The sequence below is a fragment of the Cervus elaphus genome, chromosome 14 (assembly GCF_910594005.1).
Source record: "Cervus elaphus chromosome 14, mCerEla1.1, whole genome shotgun sequence".
NCBI lineage: Eukaryota > Metazoa > Chordata > Mammalia > Artiodactyla > Cervidae > Cervus > Cervus elaphus.
The window spans coordinates 76,002,641-76,023,057 of NC_057828.1; the positions used below are offsets into that span (position 1 = coordinate 76,002,641).

The window sequence follows — 20,417 nt, forward strand, 5'->3', positions numbered from 1 at the left end:
AAGGCGCCGAGGCATAGCCATCCGGAATCCAGGCGCCTCTCACCTTGGTGTATTGAAACAAGTTATTGTACGGCTACCTCTCTGATTCCCCCAGCCAGGGAGGCTTCCTGGGTCTGGACATAGAAAGCTCCCCGCTGGGGCCTGCCTCCCTCACTTGCCAGATGCCCAGGATCTCTAATCAGAGTCAGAAACTTGCAATTCAGAGCAAGGCTCCTCTTCACATAATAAAAATGGTAATTAATAAAAAAACAACTTCAAACCTCATTTGACAGCTTGTTGGCTTTCCGAGATTCAGGAGCAGACGGCATCTGCTTGCACAAATTCCGAGAGCCCCCTTCTTAAACTCATCAGCCAAAGGCCGGTTCCTCCCTCCACGCACCCCTCAAATTAAAGACGAAGAGGGACTGTGCAGGATGCGCGCGGTGACAGGTGATGCGGGGTGGGGGGGGGGGTGCCCACGTCCCCACTGACCTCACCCACCCACTCCGCTTCAGTCCTGAGCTCCCCACGCCCTCCGGGGCTCGGCCAGGCCCCCACCCGAATTCCCAGGCCCCAGCACGGTTGGCGTGCCCACCCCCCCGCAATCCTGCTTTGGCCACTTAAGGTGGCTGGCGGGTCCGGGCTGGAGTTGGGCGCCGAGGAGACAGCGGGGCGGCCTCCCCCGGCCCAAGCTGGTTGTCCTTTGTTGACAGCTGGCGGAGGAGGAGGTCCGGGGGTGGGGGCGGGGGCGGGGGGACGGAGACAGGGGGCTGGCTGCGGAGGGCGGTGCCAGCGGCTGGCGCGGCCCCCGTCCGGGCGGGCGCAGCCGGCAGGGAGGGGGTTAAGGCGCGCGGCCTCTATGATAATGAGCCGCCTGGTAATATAGGGGGGCCGGCGCTCAGGGCCCCGCCGCCGCCGCCGCGGGAGCCGAGCCGCCGGGCGCAGCGCCGTCCGCGCCAGACTGGAGCGGAGCGCGGCGGAACGCAGTTGCTGGGAATTTTTCAGCCGAGAGGGCAGGCGATCCAGACACAGGGACCCCGCGATCCAGACACAGGGACCCCGCGATCCAGACAGGGACCCCGCGATCCAGACCGAAACCCCGGGCTAGCTCGGGAGCCGTGGGGAGCCCGGGGGCCGCCGGAGCGAGCGGAGCCAACCTCGAAATAGATCCGGAGAGCCAGGTTCTCGGAGGAAATAGGACTGTGAACGAACCCGGGGAGCGAGAAGGGAAGGAAGCGCCGCGATTGCTGATGTCAGAGGAGCCCGGAAAGTCGCGCTGGAAAAAATCTGAAGACAGCCGGGGCTCTGCCTCTTCCCAAGGAGAGACCACCGCCAGCCACCACCGCCGCCGCCGCCCCCCCCACGCCCCCTCGGCGCCTCCCGGTTCTCCCCGCGAGCCGGCCACCGCGCCCGGCGGGGCTGCCACCGGGCGGCGGAGGACGGAGGGGCTCGCGGGCCGGAGACCGAGGGGCCACTTCAGGAATACAGATAAGTGGCTGGTGGCTTGACGTGGATTTTAATGAATTTGGACTCCATGTGGATGCGGTCGTCCGCGTGATCTTGAGCCGTGGGCAGCCGGAGGAGCAGGCAGCGCGCCGGCCTCGGTAGCCGGCGGCCGAAGCGGTCGGACCGGGGACGGAAGGACAGACCGACATCTCCGAGCTGGGTAAGCGGCGCCCGAGGCCGGGGGAGCTTGGAGTCCGCGGCGCCCGCCCGCCGCCCGGTCCTCCCGAAGCGCGCTCGCCCCGCGGCTGCTTCCCGGCGCCCCGCCTCCGCGGGGTCGCAGCCCCGAGCGCCAGGGCTCGGCTGCAGCCCAAGAGTCCCCGCACCGGTCCGGCCACTTTCCCGGGCCGGAGCGCGGCGCCCGCGAGCGCGGGTGCGTGTGCGGGCATCTCTCGGTGCGGCCGCCTCTGGCCCCGGCTTCCCCGCCGGCGCCCCGCTTCCCCGCCGGGCTGCTGGCGGGCGGCGCTCCTCCGCGCGCCTCCACGGCGCACCTGCCGGCGAGCTGAGGCTCGGGGCAGCGCGGGGGTGGCGGGGCTGTCCCGAGAGCTGCAGCCCCAAAGCGGGCCTACCCGGGCACCGCACCCGCAGGAAAGCCGGGGCCATGGTGGCCGCCGCCGCTCGACTGGGCCGGGGAGGGGCGGGGGGAGGGCGGCGTTCACTCTGGAGCCCGGAGACCCTGGAGGCCACTGGTGGTTCTTCGGAGCAGGGGATTCTGGAATCCTAGGCTCAGCTTCCGGAGGCTCAGGGAAGGAGTCCAAGGCACGGAATGGGGCAAGAGCTCTGTGCCCGCTTCTGTGCGCCCTGGCGGTGAAGCGCCCATCACCACCACCCCCAGGTCTGAGCTGCAGGAGAGGGTTGGGGGGCTGAAGGATGAGCTTCTTTCGGGTCTGAAGGCCCCTTATAAGCCACTTTAGGATATTTCCTTCCTTCGGCTTCTTCTTGCCCCACCCCACAAGTGATGTAGGGATCTTGGAAAATTCTAGCCCTGTTTCTCCATCCCACAGGTAGTCTCTATACATACATTCATCATGGTCTGGATGGTCAGAGAGAGTCATCCCGAAACTGCCATCCCAGGCCCCTGACGAATGTCCACCTGTTTGGCATGACTCTTGCTCTAGGAAAGAGCTACCTACTCCAATGCATATGGGAGGGATGGGGTTGGAGGGAGTCAGCTATTTCTAGAAATGAGAGCCCTATGAAGTGGGTAGTGGAAATATCATCAGGTCTTCTGTAAGAATCTAAGATCCTAGGGCAACCGTGGCATATCCTAGAAGTGGGTAGACACGGGACACAAGACAGGACCAGCTCAAGGTGGTGGCTTGGGGACCCAGCAGCTTGGAGGAACCTATAGAGATCTGGGAACCCACTCAGTGGACAGGATCATGAGAGGTAGATGAAGATGACTGTCTGGGCTGGGCAGGGCTGGACCTTCTGGGAGCTGGGAGTCAGGTTCAGCTCAGCCCCCACCCCCACCCCACACAATAGCAGGCTCCTGTCTTGCTGGGCTTCTTCCCCAGACCTTGAAACTTCACTCTTCCCTCTGGGCAGGCTTCTGGGGCCTTCCCCAGAGCGACAGAGCCCAGGGAAGAGATAGCTCTGGCTGGAAGAATGCATCTATTCCCAGTTGAAATGCACAACTTTTGTGCAGTCACCCCAGAGCACTCCAGGAGTTGCTAGCAGCTGTCTCTCCTGTGACCTCTTGGCAAGAAGAGAAGAATTCATTAACTTTCTGTTCACCCCATCTAGTACCTTTTGAAGTAATTACCGAGGCTCTCCCCTCCTTGGCCTGGGGGGAGGGGATCCAGAGGAAAGGTAGGGAAACTGAGAGCCATCTGCCAAGATGCCCTGGTGAGGTTTTGCTTTCCCCTTCTCCCACCTGGTGTCTCTGCTTCCACCCACCCTTCCTCCTCCCAGAACCTGTCCTCGCCGGCTGCCAGCATCACCTGAAAGAGCGGCTCCGCTCAGCCCTCCAGCCAACCCTCTTTGGGGACCGCTGAAAATGGCAGGGCAGGGTGGGCTGCCCTCTCTGCTCCCCCGCTGTCCTCAGCAAATCGTATTAGGATGGGGCAGATTGGCTTGCAGAGCGGTTAAATGGAAATGACATGTAGAGTGCTGGGCAATGGAGACGCGGCTGAGGAGCGTCAAGGTGGGAAGAGATGGAGAGCGGGAAGGGCCCTTCCACCCAGGACTGCGAGGACAGGATGTAAGGACCAGGGTCAATGATAGCCTGGTGCCGGGCAGGGGGACTGGTTGGTCTTGCAGCCCTAGTCTAAATGAAGAGTAAATGGTGGTGTCCCATCACCCCCAAAGAAACCGATGGGATTACAAGGTTGGTGGCCCTGCCTTCAGAGCTGCCCTGAAGACCCACCCCTGTCCCCAAAGCACCAGGGAACATTCACCCCCTCCAGCCTTTAGACCATCAGAGCTGCAGGCGTGTCAGATGCAAAAGTTCTCCAGCTGTTGTAGTGGAGTCTGGGCTTAACATGAGGTTCCAGAGAAGAACAGCTACTTCTCTATCAGGCTCCTTGCCCACTTCCAGATCCTTCTGGCGATTCTGTTCATCTTTATTTCATGGGCACGTTACAAGGAAACACACGAGCAGGAGGGGAGGCCAATGACACAGTTAAATATACAAGGCAGCAGCTGGCAGCAGCCTCAACTCGCCAGTTCAGGTGCCATGAAATATTTACAGTGCTGGAGTTGTCACTATTGGGGGGTTTTCTAGTCTCTGTCCTGCCTCCTCTGCTATGGCTGCCTCTCCAAGCTCCGGGGTTTGGTGCAGGGGGAGGCGATTTCTGTCTCCAGGAGCAATATCCTCCACCCACCCCCCGCCCCAGCTGTCTCCCTGCATTGCCACACAGCTGTCTCCACACATGCAGTCTGGGGGTGGGGGCAGTATCGTCTGTGTCCATCATAGCCGAGGGGAAGAGAGATGCCCCAAGCCAAGCCTCCAGCCCACCCCCATTCTGATCATAAAGAGACCAGAGCATCGTGTTACTGGAGTCTGTGAACCACAAATAAGTCAGGATGGTGAACAGGGAAACTGGCAGAAGCGGGCTTTGAGGTGCTGTAGTTTCAGAGCTCGTGGACACAGCCACCCCCCAGCACTGCTGCCCTCGCCCAGGGCCAGTCTGTTATCAGTTCATTCTAAGAGCATCTTTCTCCCCTTCGCAGATGCTGGGCTCCAACAATAATGAATGGAACTGATTCCCTTATGGGAAACAGTTTTTTTTTTTTCCACTTAGTTACAAAGATTTCATGCCTGATTAGAGTAAATGAGGGGTGGTGGGGGGGTGTTCCCTTCTTGTCTGTTTCTAAAGGTGAGCCCTGTGGAGACAGAGAAAGGCGGTTCTTCCTGGGGATGGCGGGGGTCTGAGGGGGTCAAACAGCTGGTCCCAAGGGCCAGGAGGGATGAAGGTAAGAGCTGGACACCCCCTTTCTCCCTGGGTGTAGCCCTCAGCCTCTCCAGGGCCCCGTTTCCTGGCCTTTGGGGCAGCGGGAGCCTCTACTCTTCTATCTGGGATTCAAGGGCAGAAATAGAGGCCAGAAAGTTCTTTGCTGGGGAGCCGGGTCCCCTACTGGGAAAGTGTAGATGGACAGGGAGGGGGAGGTGGGGAGAGGGAAGCAAAGGCCCGAGTGGAGCGGCGCGGGGCCCCTGCTCCCACCGTGGGTCAAGGTGGGACCCTGTCCGGGGCCTGGTCCTGTCTCCTGCCGGCTGGGGGTGTTCCCCGTGCCCGCCTCTCACTGCCCTGTCTCCCCTGGGCCCCCAGCTCAGCCCGGGTCCCCGCTGACCCTTTTCTCTGCCCCCCTCCGCTGGCACCAGCATCCTCCCCCCAACCCCAGCCAGCCTTCCCCTCCCTGGGGCTCTGCCAGCTGTTGGCCTGGCAGCAGCCTGCCCCATGGGGACACTGGCGGGATGGTGGGGAGGGTGGACTGAGCGGGCACGTTGGGTTCACACAGGCCTCCAAAACACGAGCTCCCAGCTCAGGCCACAGACTGCTTCAGACCTGCACATCAGCCCCGTGGGGGTGCCGGGTTTGCTAGGGAGCCGGGGTGAGGCTGGGGTTCCCTCGCCTCCGGGAACGCCTGAGTTGGGTGAGGAGTCCCTGCCTTGGCCCTCGGAGAAAGGCCATTTGCTCCAAGGCTTGGTCAGAGCATTTCCCTCTCCTCGGACCTGGAGCCCTGAACTTTGGGGCGGGGTGAGTGGAGAACCCAGCCGACCGACCAGAGATGCAGACCAAGATTCAGGCCTGCGAGGCGCACGTGGTGAGACCCAACTTAAGGCGCAGGAGCAGTCGCAGACAGGCTGAGAGAGGCGGGGTGACAGAGGACAGAGATGAAGACAGACAGCCTGGCAGTGAAAGGGGGGCGGGAGGGGCTGAGCGCAAACTCAGGGATGGTCAGTGGGAAGGACGCGGGCAGAGCGACCCTCGGGTCCTCCGGGGCCCTAAGGGGGCTGAACTGGGAAACCGAAGCTGCAGGCTCTCTCCACTAGAGGGGGCGCTTGAAAACCAGGCTGGGCCCTAAACAGTGGCTTTTGTAGAGGTTTTTTTGTTTGTTTTCTGATTTGTTTGTTTTGTTTTAAAAGAAGGAAAAATATAGTTAAGATATGTTAGAAACTCCCAGCTGTCACTGCTCTGAGACCACAACGGGTGGGGTCCCGTTGCCGGTAGGACGTCTGGGCCCCGTCTGGTCGCAGGGGGCAGGCCGGGGCGCCTGCGGCATTAAGAGGGGGCCCAGGGTGGGGAAGCCGCTCCGGGAGGGGCCTGCCCGGCTGGCAGGATGTGTCTGGGGGCCGGGGGGGCGGGCAGGCGTTCTCAAGCAGTCCTGGCTGCCAGCCTCCCCGCCACGGAGAGGCTCTAGCCTCTCTTTATCAGCGATACAAGTTTTTGGCCCGAGCCCAAGGTGCCTTCACGGGGCCTTCCTCTTCTCCCAGCCCCCTAAACAGTCTCAGGTGGTGGCGATGCTGCTCCCGAGGAGACTTTTTCAAAGAGATCTTTCAGGAATTGAACGCATGTCAGCGTTGTATCACTGATTTCATCTTTGTCTTCATACTCTCTGTGGGAGCCTTTCTCTGAATTATAATTCCCCCTTTCATTTCAGCAGAGGACAATATGGAGAGAACAGGGTCCAGAGGCTTTTCTCATCTGAACAGACAGTAACCGTCTGACAGGGGTGGGGGGAGATATTAAAAGTTTGGGGACGGCAGCGGGCCGGAAAGGAGCATCTCTTCAGATCTGATAGCATCCTCTGATATTTAATCTTGGCTCCCCTTTGGTTCACGTTTACCTGGGGTCAAAGAGGGAGGCAAGGGAGGAGAGAGCAAGGAAAAAAGGAAAACAAGACAAATGTATCATGTTATGAAAGTCTAATCCTGCTTTCCCTTGTCTAAAATTACTTTCGGTGTGAGAGATAAAAGGCAGTGGGGTCGCCCTTGCAGAGTTCAGCTTGTCTTGGAGAAGGAAGTGGGGGAGAGCTCCCAGGGCCAGTGGATTATCCCCTCTGCTCTGCCTGCCCCCCCAAAAAACATGTGTTCTCTCTGCAGCTTTGAGAGAGGGGGCGGAGGCCCTGACTAAGGCACCTTCACTTCTCCACGCTGTCTGGGGAGTTAAACTTTTTGTATTTTTTTGCATTTACAAGCCTGCCTTCCCACCTTGGTTTCTTGTTTGCCTATGGAGGGATAGGGAGAGATAGCAGAAAGAGGTGTAGAACAGCTCAACAAACGCCAAGTGTAATCTTCATGTGAGAATCGTTGCCCTTGTGCTGAACCAAGACAGAAAGACAATGAAACCTGGAATCGGAACCCACTTAGGTTTAATCAAGTAGAAGTTGGTCATTGAGTCAGTGCCAGGAATGTGTAACACTCAGTACCCAGACGAAAATATAACTGATCCTACCTTCAAGACGCTTACAGCCTCCTGGGGGGGTGGCAGGGAAAATGAACATCCCCTCCCAGAATTTCAATATAAAAGCAAAGGCAGACTGGAGTTAACGGTATGCTGGGGGATCAGAGTGAGTGGAGGTACAAAAGTTTCCCTTTTGCTCTTTCAGTGGAAGGTGCAGGTTTTCTGGGAGGGAGACTCCTATGCTGGAAAACCTCACAGTTCCCCGTCACAAGGGACTGTCTCACCCTCTCCCACTCCTCAGCCTCTCAGAGCTACCCCAGCCTTTTTTTTTTTCCCCTCATGCCCCTGCATGGATTTTAAACTGACACCACTGTAGTTGTTTTCTATTAGTCAACATCCTAGAGCAAGATCTCCGTGTAGCACCCTCCCAAGGGCTTTGCACCGTGTATTCTATGTAAATTGCATCCCTTTCCGGTCTCCTGGAGCTGGCAGCTTGGACTCCACTGTGCTTCATCAGGAAATGTTGTTACTCATCTGTATTCACGTTGAAGTGTCCAGAATCCTGCTGTTAGCGCACACACTTTTATCTGAAGGAACCCATTAAAGGGAACCCAGAGAAAATATATTCGGATATCCCCCTTCATCTTGCCTGAGCAGGAAAGCCCCCTCCAAGAGCTATCTCTGCTTCTGTCTGCCTCCTGGAGAAGGACACTCCTTTACAGGTTCTGTCCACAGAGAAGGCCGGGAGGATTAAGGGAGGGAGGTTACAAGCAGGCGGATCTCACTTCAACTTGAAAACTTTCTCTAATCCCATAATGGAGGGTAGTGTTCTGCTTGTACCTTGACGTGTTCAGATCAGATTTGGGGTACGCAGAGGCCCAGCACTGGAGGGAGGCAGAACCAGGGCACATGCTTGGACTTTAAGAGGCCTTTGAAACCTTTAAAAGTCTATGCTTTTGAGAAATACATGTATATGTGTGCATGTGAGTGCATATATTTCTGAAGAGAAGGAATCTGCAAGCCCCGCCCCCCTCCCAATATAAAGAACCACTAAACTCGAGTCTCCAGGACCTTACTTGGCCCCGGTTTCCACTTGGTGCTCTGGTTGTGGATGGAATCGAGGCTTCGGGTGAGGAATTGTAACCCCAGTGTCTGCCCCGCATCCCCAAGTGACAGATGACTGACTCAGAGGAAAGATGAGAGGTCCAAGGTCCAAGCCTGGGCGCCCAGGTGTGGTCATCGCTGCACAACCATGGACAAGTCACGGCACCTTTCTGGGCAGGATGCAGGGCGGAGGGCTCCTGCCTTGAAGGGGCCGAGGGTGGAAGGTTCAGGAGGGGAGGAAGGGCTGGGTGAGAAAGCCCTGGCTGCCCCGTGGAGGCAGGAGGGCCAGCGGGCAGACAGAAGTGACACCAGGGGACGGTGCCGCTTTGAAGCGGTTTCCTGCTCCATGAAAGCGAAAGGCCTCAGCTGGGCTGGGTAAATATTACGTTGGCCTCTGACCTCCCACCTCCCCTGACCGCCCCCCGCCCCCCCACTGCAGTTTCCCTTTTTTTTTCCCTGAGCTACAAAGATACCTGAGGGAGAAGAGGCTGTTTTCTGAACTTGGGGTTCTCAGTGGAAGCCCTTGGCCAAAACCAAGTGGGAGGATCAGGCTCCACCGCTGTGCCCAGCCCTGGGAACCCGGGTCAGCCAGCCCTGCGGGGTCTGAGCCCCTGTTTCACGCTGGAGGCTGGTGATTTTTCCAGGAGAGAGGCAGTCAGGGTTTCACAAACCCCTGGAACAACTGGCCCCCTGCTCTCACCCCAGCCACCCAGACCTTCCTGACAGGCCCCTTGACTCTCTGTGAAATTAAAACCCACAACCACTATGGTTTCGACCAGGCAAACACCCCCTGAGGTTTATCCGGAAATTAACAGAATTCAAGTCTAACGCCCCATTCCGAGTGACCCCCAGGGTGTGAAGCCCTGCAGGTTCTGGGCCCAAGAACCTAGCTGTAAGAGGCTTCAAGAAAACCTTCTGAACCACTTGTGAAACTGGGAAGTCACACCTGGCACCCGTCTTCAAGATCCTGAGAGCAGCTAAGAGGGGTCGGAACAGATGGTCAGGAAGAGACCAGTGGTGAGGTTAGGGTCCTAATGCATGAGAACAAAGGGCCTTCTTTCACACTTGTGGCTCTTCCATCTTCCTGAAAGCTTTCTTACCTGTTGACTGATGCTTATCCTCCATTTGCTCCCAGGTCAAAGAGGGAGATACGAGGAAACCCCAGGACACTCTGGGAGAATGGCCTTCTGCCCCTCACACAGCACCTCCGTTTCTTCATCTGTATAGTGGGGATGAATTGTCTCCCTGACTCTCCAAGTGCCCTCACTTGCCTTTGTTTCTGGAGCTGGGCATGGGAAGATAATATTAAGGGATTTGGAAAAACAACAATTGTCGCAACCTGCAAATAATTCTAAAGGTTACAACAGGAATACAGCCAAGCTAGAGTTTTTTTCCCCTCCCCCCCTCTCTCTCTGAAATTTGTTTGGAATTTTCTGATAAAAATAAGATTTTATTTAAAGAAAATCTGTGTGCTAAAGATTTTTATATATAGAAATAGATGAAGGACTTAATGCTCAGTGGAGACTAGAGGCTGAGAGCAAAACCCACAGTGATCCTGGCAGCCAGGTCATGTGTGTGGCTCTGAGTTAGGACTAAGCCGTGGGGATGGAGTTTGAATTCTGAATTTGCTACCTTTGGGCTTTGATATCTTCACATCTAAGAGTGGAGATTTAGGATACTGTCGCAGAACTGACATGTTGGCATTTTTCTGGGAGTCAGCCTCCAATGAAGGGCAAGGGGCAGAGCTCTGGGGCTCCTGCTGCCTGCCTGCAATCAGCTTGCATTTGTCTGTAGAGAGAGCTCCTAGAAGCGTGGGTATGAATGGGATGGACACAGCATGAAAAGCACCAGCAGACATTGGGGCCCAGGGCCAAGCTAGACCCTGGGGCTCAGGATCTAGATCCCTGGGCAGAATGTAGCAGGATGTTGGGGGAGAAGCTGTCTTCTATCAGCCCAAGAAGCTCCCCCCTACCCAGCCCTCCCCGCTTCAGCACAGAACCTGGCCTCTGGTTGAAAGTACGGAGCACGGGAGGGTGGATGCAGGCGGAGGGAGCCCCGTGCCTTCCACAGCACTGCCCAAGAGCCAGAGGTGGAAAACGAGGGTGACAAGGTGCCTTGGGTCTCTTTTCCAGAATGTTATGAAGAAAACCATTTGCATTGCAAGAGAATAGGTGTTATACATACAACACTTGAGAAATGTCTCTGAGTATTCGACAGCAACTTTTCCCCGGGTCCACACAATAGATGCAGAAGCTGAGTCCAGCCTGGGCCAGTGGGAGCGGCCAGTCAAGCTGTGGAGAGCGTGAGGGGGCCTGTTTGCCCCAGCCAGGCCCAGCACACCATCTCCGCCTGCCGGTGTGGGAACTTCTCTTTCCAGCCTCTCATGCCTTGCCACGTCCCTGCCTCTCTTTCTTGAGTTTGAGCAGGTGTCCCTGAGGACAGACCTCTCCCCTGCCCTGCCAGTCCGCCGGCCCTCGGGCACCCCCGTGCTTCTCCGTGGCGCAGGGCAGTGTGCAGAAACCCCCCCCCTCCCCGTTAAAGACTCCAACAAGCTTTCCCCCATCCACAGCAGGCCTTGCTATTTGCAGAGTCAATGGCCCTGGCAAAGCCCAGCTCTCCCCTCCCTCCCCAGAGGCAGTGTGGGCACTGTTTGCGTGGCGGTCTCTATAGACTCGGCATTCACAGCTTGGAGAGGCTGAGACAATGACCCGAGCAGCTGTCTGCAGACGGAGCTGGCTAGGAGACTACGGGAACGGGAGGCGGGAGCCGGGAGCCAGGAGCCGGCCGGGCTTTGCCCAGCTCGCACCTGCGAGCTTTCTCAGGCAGCCGTAGGGGACCCGAAGGCCACAGGAGGTAGGGCTGGGATTCGGTGGACCTGGCTCAGGCCACCTGACTGACTCCTGCCACGAGCCCCCAGCCTCCTGGGCCAAGGTTGCCACCAGCTGTGTGGTCACTCTGGGCCTGGAGGGAGAAGCAAGGCCCGGTCTTCTGAGGAAGCAGTGGCCTCTGGCCTGAGGACAGGAAGCGGAGAACACCTGTCCAGGTAGAGACAGACAGGCCATTTCCCCAGGAACCTGCCCAGGCAGAAGAAAGGTTTTTGGGTTTGGATTTTTTTTTTTTTTTGCATTATTTGCAAGGAGGCTGAAGTTGGTGCAACGTGATTTACTTTATACAAATGTTTATCGAATACCTGCTATGTGGGGGGTATCATGCAAGGGAGGCAAGGCGCTATCCAGGCTCTTGAGGAGCTCCCGGTGTGGCAAGGGAAAAAGGGGAACACGTGCAAATAATGGTCGTACAAATTAAGTGTTGGGACACAGGAGAGAGAAATCAGTCATGTAAGCCAGTCATGTGATCCAGGGAGGGAAGGAACTCTGCATCACGTGAGGGATTCAAGCAGAGGTTGGAAGGTGATGACCAGGTCTCCTGTGGAGCAGGAAGGTGGAAGAGGTGATGGCCGAAGTCCTCACCCACACCCCAGTGCTCTCAAATGGGGGTCTTTCTGTTTGCTGCTCGGGGAATTCAACACAGGAGAAGTCTCCTTTGAGAAGTGAGGCTGAGTGTCAGGTTTGTGAGAATGACCCACAGCTGCTGGCCTAAATTCCACTGTAAATAGAGATGGTTCTCACACCTCCGCTCCCCCAACGACTCCCTTCAGAGCGGGGTGCCAGGAAGGCTGGAGGACAGGGATAAGCCCTGGCCTCTCCTGGAGCCAGAATCGTCCTAATCGTGTCCGAGTGAGCCCTCTGTCTACAAGCAGGGGCAGAGCCGCCTGCATGGTCAGCTCTCTGTCTGCACAGCTCTAACTTCTAATCACTGTCATAAACAGGACGGAAGCAGCTGCTCACTCCAGTCTATTATCAGCTTGGTTGGAGACAGAGAAATTTAAATGACAGTAAGATGCTTAGCAAAGAAACGAAAAGTCGGTGTTAAAAATAAAGAAAACGAGACAGCTTGTTTCATCGAAATAGAAGGGTTATTAAACAGCCCTGAATTAATCAGTGATCTGCCAGGGCTGGGACTCGGAGCACGCGGAGCCAGGGAAGAGAGCTGGAGAAGACAGGGCAGTCAGAGGCAGGTAGGGGCTGCCTGCGATCTCGGGCCAGCTGCTGGGACCGCGGAAGCAAGGGTCTTAGAAGGGGAGATGGCAAGTATCGGTTTTCTCCCCTGCAGATAAGAGCAGGTCGGGTGGGGAGGGGACTTTGGCAGCCCAGCCTCTCTGCCTGCAAAGCCCTGTTTCTGGATTCTTTTCACCTGCCAGCACCTGAGCTAGCCCTTGAGCCATCTCCAGTCCTCGGCCCCTCCCCGGGGCCAAACAAGTGGCATTGGGTGGAGGGCTCCTAGGAAGCCTCTTCCTGTCTCACAGGGTGTCCCCAAGAATGCAAGTCTGAATTGAGCTCCTCACACTGCACCCCCATTCCAGAAGAGTGGTGACTGTGAGCTGGGTGTGGCCAGAGCCTGCCTGCCGCAGGGAGACTGACCTCCAGGGTCGGGGGTCTGTCCTTGCTGGTGTCACTTGGTGGCACCTCACTGCCGGCCGCAGAGCAGCAGAGAGACAGATGTAACTCAGGCCTACTTCCAGATCAGTGCTTTCTCCAAAATATTTCACCTCAAGTCTGCCTACGTCTGTGAAGTGGTTATGCTGACGCTCCGCTCTCCTTCACAGGCTTGCATGAGCGGTGCGTTAATGGGATGTTGTTGTCCACTCAGTCGTGTCCAGCTTTTTGCAACCCCATGATTCCCTATCCTTCACTATCCCCTGGAGCTTGCTCAAGCTCACACGTCCATTGAGCCGGTGGTGCCATCTAACCACCTTGTCCTCCGTCACCCCCTCCTCCCGCCTTCAATCTTTCCCAGCATCAGGGTCTTTTCCAATCTTCCCATCAGCCAAAGTGTTGGAGCTTCAGCTTCAGCATCAGTCCTTCCAATGAAAGTTCAGGGTTGATTTCCTTTAGGATTGACTGGTTTGATCTCCTTGCAGTCCAAGGGACTCTCAAGAGCCTTCTCCAGCACCAGAATTCGGAAGCATCAATTCTTTGGCACTCAGTGTAGGTGAAATTCTTATTATAGTTAACTATAAGATCGCTGCACAAATGCTAGTTTATACTACAGTGGGGTCCCTTGAAGACTCAGGACAGATGGAAAGGAAGGTTTGCCATACGGTATGGAGTGGGTCTGGGGAAAGCAGACTTGGGGGCACCTGGCCGGGGCTACGGGCAGGGAGGCGGGGCCTCGGGTGGGGAGGTGGGGCCAAGGGGAGGCGGGGCCACAGGCAGGGAGGCGGGGCCTAGCATGTCCTGAGCACGTGTGCTCCTGACCTGCAGGGCCGCCTGCTATATCTTGAATTAATCACTCCAGGAGCATTTTCTTTGCTCTTTGACCTCAACATTCTTTCTCCTCTCGCCTCCCTCCCTTCTCGCTTCCCTCCTGGCTGTTTACCCTTTTCCAGGCTCCTCTCTCACACCCCATTCATCATCAGGGGGCCAGATCCTCCCTGGAGAAGCCCTCTCATCTCCGGCCCAGGTGGCCCCGCGCTCCCCCGGCCTGTGTTTCCTTCTCTCCCCTCCGGCACATTCTTCTCCCCGGCCGTGTCCGGCTTCCCCCATAACTGTGCCCTTCACTTTCGTTCACCGCGGTTGGGCCTCAAAAACCTCTTCTCCCCTCCCCGCTCACCCAGGTGCTCAGGGTCCTCCAGGCCGAATGCGTTCTGGCACAGACAAGCCCCATAAGTGGGCACATCTCTGCCCAGAGTGCCCCTGGCCCCGCCGTGTTCACGCGTCTCCTTTATCCAGCACCGCCGCGGTTCCCCTGCTCCGTGTGAGCCTGAGTGCGCCTGTTACTTAAGAGAAACTGCTTGACAGCTCGGGATCTTCTCTGCAAAGAGCTCAGAGCCTCAGACAAAGAGAGAAAAATAATAGAAGCTGAAGGTGGGGAGGGACAGGGTGGGGACACAGCCTGCTTAAGAAGCTTCCTCATAAAAAGGAGTTACAGCTTTTTATTCAAAGGCAGGCTGTTGGTTCAGAAAAGCCCGGGAAAGAAGGAGAGGCGGAGAAGATACTGGAGGGGAGTTCCAACCATTGTGCTGACCAGACCCCAGCATGGGAAGAACCCCCCCAAAATGTGGAGCTCAGCTGGGCAAGCATCTCTCAGCATCTCTCTCTCCTCCTGTAGACCACCTGTCCTCTCTCCCCCTTTCCTTCTTCTTTCCTGCCAGGGGCACCTGGGTGAATCACCCAGAGCCCAAAAGGGGCCCTTAAATCCCTCTCAGAGCCCGGAGAGGAGGGGGTGAGGCCCAGGGCAGCGTGGGGCCCAAGGGACTGGAGTGATGGCTACTAGGGAACAGGAGCACCCAGGTCCTCCCCAGAGGCCTGAGTCCCCAAGCTCCGTGAACAAGAACCACCCCATCAGCTGAGTGAGGCCAAGGCTTCCTTGTCGTCACCACCACCCAGGGCAGCCATTGTTGCCAAGGAGATGATGCCCTTGTACAGTGTTTCTCCAAAAACAGAAACAAGAGTAATTGGTGTTTATTCAAAACTGTAGCGTTTGCAAAACACCTTCTCCTCTATTTTTCTCATTGATTCTCACCACAACCCTGTGAGGTATCCTTTTACAGTTGAGGAAAGTGAGACTTCAAAAGGTTAAATAACGTGTTCAAGGTCACTGAACTAGTAAGTAGTAGAGCAAGACTTGCACCCAGGTCTACTTCCAAAGGGCTTCCCGGGTGGCTCAGCCATAAAGAATCTGCTTGCTAATGCAGGAGCTGCAGGAGCTGAAGTTTGATCCCTGGTTTGGGAAGATCCCCTGGAGGAGGACATGGCAACCCACTCCAGTACTCTTGCCTGGAGAATCCCATGGACAGAGGAGCCTGGTGGGCTACAGTCCATGGGGTCACAAAGAGTCAGACACGACTAAAGTGACTTAGCACACACGCACATCCTACCCCCAAAACCCATAGCCTTCCCTCCGCGTCTGCTGCCAAGTGTCACAGTGAGTTTGACTTCCTCATAGGAGAGTCCTCCTCCGAAACCTTCCGAGGGGACGTCTCACCCCGTCCCCTCTGCTCCTGATCACTTTATGCTGTCAGCTGGCCACTTCTGAGTGTGTACTTTTTAATGTGATTGATGATAGTATATGATTCATGGCTCTGGTGCTCTCTTGCCAAGGCTTTTCCTGCACCAGCCCTGTCTGTAGGGGGCGTTCATCAAAGGAGAGCTGGCATCTTCCCACTCTTCTCCATCCTTCTCCCCGCCTTACCCACCCGGCTAATGACATTTGCTCATCACCCAGTGGCCCAAGATAAACAGCAGCCAGGATCCTTCCCGAACGGCTCACTCTCTTCTTCACTGCTGCTCAGTGACCAATTACGACAAATGCTTGAGCCAAGTGTGTTAGTTCCACCATGGCTTAGAGCAGCCTCGCGGGTGAGGGAAGCGCATATGCAATCCTCTCCCCTTTGCCCTGCTCTCCACAAGTCAGACTGAGTGCAGTCCTGAGTAGAAGGCCTCCTGCTACCCCTGCACAGATGTCAAAGACCTCTACTTCAATGGGCAGGTCGGACACAGTCACGTGGAAAAGAGGGCCAACAGTACAATGCAATGTTTGCTAGAAACAGCAATGTCTAATTGACTTTGGAGGAGAGACAGGTGAGCGTCTAGAGGCTTCCTGAAGTTTTGAAGGATTGGCAGAGTTTGGATAGGGCAAGAAGAAAGTGGAGATGGGCATTCCAGAGATAAAACTATGCGAGATGTGTTTTGGGGACTCTGCAAGTGAACAAGTTTGTTAGGAGTGGAGTCACTCTGGAAGAGGTAGGAAGGAGAGCCAGAGAAAAACGGAAGAGCCAGTTTGGGAGGACTTGAACTTGGGCACTTAGCAGTCCCTGGTCTGTCTGGGCAACAGCAGGGAGCCAAGGAGAGTGTTTCCATGGGTGGATATCATATTTTGGCCATATGCCTGGCAAAGTCAGTCAACGGTAGTCTTCTGACGCATGAGAAATGAAGCAGGACAAGGCACACCTTGCCGGAAAACTTCGGCTGAATCTTTGATGCCAGTGGCCTTCGCCAGAGCCGGGGGCGTCCATCAGGGTGGGAAGCCTGGATGGTGACTGTCTCACATGCACATTTTCAGGGAGGCCGTGCAGGGTTGCTGGTGAAGAGGGCCACTCTTTTGAACTTTGGGGAACCCCAGCTTCTAGAAACAGCATATTTTTAAAAATGCACCTTGATCTGGCACTAATGGCCACCTTCCCTGATGCCAGGACAAGGAAGCAGTGATGGGGAGTGCCCCTAGTCCCTGGAGCCTCTCAATGGCTGCCATGGGGCAGAAAGCAGGAGGGTCTGCAAGAGAAACAGCAAGTGCTCTCACCCAGGGTCTCCTGGGGGCTATTAAAATTCTTCAAGAGGAGAAAGGCAGGACCGCTTCCCAGAGAGTAAGTGGCGTGTAGGGCCAGTCCCCTGCCTGAGCTGAGATGAATGTCTAGGACTTTGTTTTTTTTACTTTCTTCTCTCTTTTGCCTCCTCCAACTCCCCCCGCCCCACCCCGCCTGCCCCATTGCTGAGAACTGGAGACGTGTCACTGTTCTTTGAAAATATGGCAGTTAATGGCAGCATGATATGCCATTATGTGGAGTGACTGTAATTTATTAATATTTAACCCCTTAGTTGGGCTCCTTCTGCCCTGTGTCCTGCTCTCCTGTCCCATTTCTGTCTCGGAGTTCCTGGCTCTCCCTTGCATAGTAAGCATGGGTGAGAAGGCGGGAGACACATTTCCAGGCTTCTCGGGAAGCTCTTTTGGAATTTCTCTGAAAGGTGACTGCCAGCCAGCAAACCTCTTGCAACAAAGCACCTCCGGACTCCACCTTGTAACAGATAACTCAGTCCTGGCCACTCCTCCCTCAGTCCTGCTCCTTTACCCCGATAAAATGGGAACCTCAAGTCTTGACCTTTAAAATGCTGGCCAAGTCTTATTTAACATCCTTGCGAGTATTCCCAGACCAGACACAAGAGAGTTTGGTTGAAAAATGACTTGTAAATATCTCCGTAACTTCTGCTTCCTAGCAGAATGATGCTAGTTACTCAGCCTTCCTGAGATTCCATTTTTTCCATCTGTGAAATGGGGAGAATGATACCTATCTTGCAGAATAATCACAAAATCACCCATTGCGTATGCCAAAAATCTAGCTGTGTGCCACATAGCAGATGGTTAATAAAGAATAATAAGATAGCTGCTCCTCTTTATTATTTTTGCCATAGAAAACACAGGGAAATTTTTATCGTCCTACTATTCATGGTTATGAAGTCTTCAAACATGAATTTGGATTTGACTTAGCAAAGCTAGATTCCCACTTTTATTCCTTGGCCAGACTTGGGAAGGAGCCTGAAAATTCCTCTTCCTGTCCTTTCATTTCAAAAGGCCTACCCACAGAGCAACCTCACCACTGGAGTGGTTTGGATACAATCCGTCTGGAGTCCGGGGACCAGTGGGGTAACCTTTCTAGGGGCCCCATAGTGCGGAGGGCAGACATACCCCTAGGGTGCAGCTTGGAGGCTCAGCGCCCCGCTAAGTCACCGAAATTCTTTCTGCCCCTGGGGTGAGGCGGTCACGGCCAGGCCCGGCTGCGCTATCCCCCAGAGGGGGTTGAAGAGGGCAGAGCCCACGGAAGGGGGATAGGCAGGGGTGGCGGGCTGGCAGCTGCTTGAAATTGATTGCTCTTGTGGTTTAGTTTCCACCCTGGGCCCCTCTCTGCACTGCCCGGGGGGCGACCTTTAGATAATAAAGGGAATTCTGGGAGATCTCTGACAGGCCCGTGACATATGGGGCAGGTCTGCAGGGTCAGGCGGTGTATCTCCCTGCTCCCGCCCCCAGGATAATGAATCTTGTTTTGACTTGGCTGAGCCAGCCCAGCCAGCGCCCCAGAAAGGAGCCCAGCCCCTCCGCGCTGCAGCCCTTCAAATCAGCGCCTGTCTTTGGAATCCTTCATAATGCAGGGAGACAGTTCCAAACTTTGATAGCCTGTGAGTGGAGAGGAGAAACACGGTGTGTTTTGCTAAGGCCCTGGGAGAGCTGGTGTGGTTTCCCGGGCTCGAGGAGAGCCCACTGGGAGACCTGGGAGAAAGGGAAAACACAACAACAGAAAACCCGTCCCGGGGTGAAGAGGCAGGGCTCCCCGGAGGACAGGCCAGAGGAGGAGGAGCTGGGGTGGGAATGGAGCGATGTTGCTCCCGGGGGGTCACAGAGTATCCCCGAGCGTCCTTGTGGGCAGGCGACATGTGGACTCTTCTGGGCAGGAGCAGAAGAGGGCGGGGGAGGCGGGATGGACCGGAACGCTTTGCAGGAGCAGCGGGAGAGGTGAGAAGTTCTACTCCCCCCGGGGCCAAAGCGGGCTCAGGGGCCCTGTGTCTGCCTGGTGAGGAGGGAAGCACGTCTCACCGCCTTCGGTTCTCACGGAGGCCTGAAGCGCCTTCTTCTCCAAGAGTGTTGGCCCCACGGGGATTTCCACCCACCCCCCTCGCCACAAACACCCTTTGCTTTCAAGGAGCAGGTCGCACGCCCAGCCAGTGGAGTGCATCGCTCCTCCTGGCTATAGGAGTTTGTGGGGACGGCTGTGGCTGAGCACCATGCCCGGGGTGGCTTAGACACTGGGGTTAACGGCCTCCTGGAGGCCCGGAGTCAGGGTGCGGGCAGGGCTGTGAGGGAGGGCACAGTCCCGGCCTCTCTCCTTGGCTTGCAGGTGGCCGTCCTCTCCCTGTGTCTCTTCACACATCTTCCCTCAAAGCCTACCTGTTTCTGTGTCCGAATGCCCCCCTTTTGTAAGGACACTGGTGCATTTGAGACATAAGAGATATGGATTCAATCCCTGGGTTGGGAAGATCCCCTGGAGGAGGGCATGGCAACCCACTCCAGTATTCTGGGCTGGAGAATCTCATGGACAGAGGGGCCTGGTGGGCTGCAGTCCACGAGGCCGCAAAGAATTGGATTTGACTGAAGTGACTTATAATGCACACGCACCACCCTACTTATCTAATTTTAATTCAGTTACTTCTATAAAGACCCTGACGACAAACGCAGTCCTGCTCTGAGGTTGTGGGGATTAAGGCTTTGCCGTATGAATTTGGGGGTGTGTGAGAGTAGGGGCACACCTCAGACTCCTGCCTTTAATGCCAGGGCTCAGCCCTTGGCCTCCCCTGCCCCCTGCCTTGCCCACGGTGCCATCTGGGGGGCGGAGAACCCGCCCCCTCACGGGGGATGCAAGGCACCTGCCTGGCCCCCTCACTGTCTGGAATCCGGGTGCTTCCCTAACTGCTGATCAGTGTTAGGGACGCCCCACATTTCCTTCGCTTACTCCTTGGTTATTTGAAATTGAATCGGGTTTATCCACCTGTGGCAAAGAATGGCATGACAGATAAGCAGGGTGTCTCCCTTCTCACAGTGAGAGGAATGATGCTACCGAAAGTTGCCTTGACATTCTGGGGGGTGGGGGCTGGGGGGAGGGCACAAGGTCGTCTATTTTACTTTCTCAGAAAAGAGGCCCAGAGGCCACGTAGGCAGAGGCCTGTTTTCCCCCTCTGTCTCCCCTCGCCTCCTCTCCTCTGGCTCTGGGGCAAGGTGTAGCCACTTAGCTTCACAGAACAGCCCAGAGTCTGGGGGAAAAAATGACATTCGATTAATGAAGCAAACGCAGCTGGTACAGCAGTGACATCTAAATTGTTCCTTTGGTCCTGTTATTTTCTGTAGGAAATTCTGCCTGTCCCCACCCCACCCCCTCCCCTCTTCCCTTTAAATCGCGTGCATAAAATACGCTAATAACAATCTCCGGTGTCTGTGCCTGAGTGACAGCTGAAATAAGAAAAAGACTAATCATACCTCCTGCAGCCCCATCACATGGAGATTAAATGAGTCTCTCCCCCACCCCCTCCCTGCCCCCCTCCCCCTCCCCCCACTTTCTCTCCTGGTCTCTTCTCAATGAGCATCATGGGCATTTGAATAATA

At 56.0% G+C, this 20,417-nt stretch overlaps 1 protein-coding gene across 1 annotated transcript in view; it reads left to right on the forward strand.

Moving 5' to 3' along the window:
• Window positions 1-852: 852 nt before the first annotated feature.
• PLXNA2 (plexin A2) overlaps window positions 853-20,417 on the forward strand; it is a 229,328-nt gene continuing 209,763 nt past the window's right edge. Inside the window, exon 1 of the mRNA XM_043923288.1 lies at window positions 853-1,645. The gene's annotated coding sequence lies outside the window, so the exon portion shown is untranslated. The remainder of the gene's footprint in view (window positions 1,646-20,417) is intronic.